Source organism: Palaemon carinicauda, chromosome 44 (genome assembly GCF_036898095.1).
Source record: "Palaemon carinicauda isolate YSFRI2023 chromosome 44, ASM3689809v2, whole genome shotgun sequence".
Lineage (NCBI taxonomy): Eukaryota > Metazoa > Arthropoda > Malacostraca > Decapoda > Palaemonidae > Palaemon > Palaemon carinicauda.
In genome coordinates, this window is record NC_090768.1 from 27,308,087 (window position 1) to 27,310,586 (window position 2,500).

The window sequence follows — 2,500 nt, forward strand, 5'->3', positions numbered from 1 at the left end:
TCAAAATGTCAACAAAATTATTGACCTGTCAACTTCCCTTACTGCATGTATTAAAAAATAAATAAAAATAAAAAATAAAAACATTACATGGGACACTCACTTCCTGCCTTCAGTAAGATTGACTTCTATTATCCTTAGGTTACTGTATCAATAGTCTTTGTTGCTTTCTTTCATTCAATCATGATATATATTGTATACTGCAAATTCCTGCTACTATGTCCAATCCTCGTGAAGATGCCTGAATAGATGAGTTTTGTATAACAGGCACAAACCTATTCATAATTCACTGATAATTTTGCTCAATGATTGAGCTCAATAACCTGCAAAACTTGGCCAACATTATCCACGTCATCAGCAGGGCACCAAACACCTTTAAAAACACAGCATAAGTCACCTTCATTCACTCTTGAGCCTCTTAAATATCAAGGCCTTTTCTTTTCAATACAGTGTTCACATGTATCTTGCGCTTTAACACTCTTTCCTAATACTTATAAGTATACACCTTTTCACCTCTATTCTTTCAACATGGCCAAACCATGTAAAAAAACTGATTCATCATCTTACTGAAGCCACGTACATTTCACAAATAGCTCATTTCTACTTCAACTGACTTTCATTGGATTTCTATATACCCGCGTCACTTATATCAAACGAAATCTAATTTTTTATCCCATTTTGTTTTATAGAAGTGATATATCTTTATTAGCTTCCTTGGGTAATCAAAAAATATCTCAATTATTTGCAAACATCCTACTACTTTTCTTATTGTACCTATTTTATGATTCACTTTTTGTCTCATTCTACCATCATCCACTGTATTTGCACACAAAGATGTATACAAATTAACTGGTTACATTCTCCAGGTTTCTAATATTCTTGTGTCCTGTTAACTTTCTCTAACAAACATGATTAAATTCTTTCCATTGATTCTGCAGTTTCTCTTCCCCATATTTAAACACTATTGTATTGTCTGTAAGCATTCATCATTCATCATCCCATTTAAAATGTTTTTTTTTTTTTTTTTTTTTTTTTTTTTTTTTTTTTTTTTTTTTTTTACCCTACACCTACGGAAAAGCAGGATACTATAAGCTCAACGGCTCCAACTGGGAAACATAGCCCAGTAAGTAAAGGAAATGGGGAAATAAATAAACTAAAAGAGAGGTAATGAACGATTAAAAAAATGATAAGAACAAATAAATACTAAAAGAGAGGTAATGAACGATTAAAAAAATAATAAGAACAAATAAATAAACTAAAAGAGAGGCAATGAACGATTAAAAAATAATAAGAACACATGAATAAACTAAAAAAGAGGTAATGAACAATTAAAAAAAATAATAAGAACATTAATAACAGTAAAATATATCTTTCTCATGCAAGCTAGAATAACTTAAAAAAAAAAACAAGAGGAAAAGTATCGAGATAGAACAGTGTGCCTGAGTGTACTCTCAAACAAGAAAACTCTACCCCAAGACATTGGAAGACCATTGCGCAAACAAAGACTAGAGAACAATGGTTTGATTTTGGAATGTCCTTCTAGAGGAGCTGGTTGCCATGGCTAAAGTCTCCTCTATTCTTACCAAGAGAAATTTAGCCGCTGAACAATTTCAGTGAAGTAGTTAACCCCTTGAGCGAAGAAGTATTGTTTTGTAATCTAGTTTTTGTCTGGTGGTTTAGGACAGAGGAGAGCGTGAAAAGAAGAGACCAGACTATGTGGTGTACAGTATGTGTATGGAAAGAAAAAATTGAGCCGTAACCAGAGAGAGATCTGATGTAGTACTGTCTGGCTAGTCAAAGGGCCCACTAACACTCTAGCTGTAGTATATCTACGGGTGGCTGGTGCCCTGGCCAACCTACTACCTAGGGATCATGTTTTCAATACTATTTGAAAGAGCATTCTATATATTTTACACTTTATACGTAAATGTTTTAAAATATGAATATCTAAACATAAAAGATAATAATAAATCTAACTACATAAACATAAGATTATATTGTCCATCTTTGCTCAACAACTGCAAAACACACACACACACACACACACACACACACATATATATATATATATATATATATATATATATATACATGTATATATATATATATATATATATATATATATATATATGTATGTATATATATATATAAATGTATATATATATATATATATATATATATATATATATATATATATATATATATGTATATATATTTTACTGATGCTTATATAGGAAGTATATATAGCTTTCCATTGTAGTCTTCAGTTGTTATCCATTAGTAATTTATTATACTAAATGGAAGCATAGATATATTCACAGCAAAGCCACTTGATGCTCGTATTTACCAGTAATGTTAAGCCCGCATGGACAATTTTTATTCTATAAATATTCACACATTTATAAATCATTCTGACTTTGATGTTTTAAATATAATTTAAAAGCGTATTTTTTGGGGTTTTCCCATTGTTGAGGAGAAAATTTGAAAACATTCTGATATATAA

General features: G+C 30.3%; 1 protein-coding gene across 2 annotated transcripts in view; it reads left to right on the forward strand.

The window, feature by feature from the left end:
* Nucleotides 1-652, forward strand: part of LOC137634130 (uncharacterized) — a 28,627-nt gene extending 27,975 nt beyond the window's left edge. The window contains exon 6 of one of the 2 annotated variants that reach the window (XM_068366365.1): nucleotides 1-650. This exon is cut by the window's left edge and continues 986 nt beyond it. The gene's annotated coding sequence lies outside the window, so the exon portion shown is untranslated. The other variant, XM_068366366.1, reaches the window with a different exon arrangement.
* The last annotated feature ends 1,848 nt before the right edge of the window (nucleotides 653-2,500 follow it).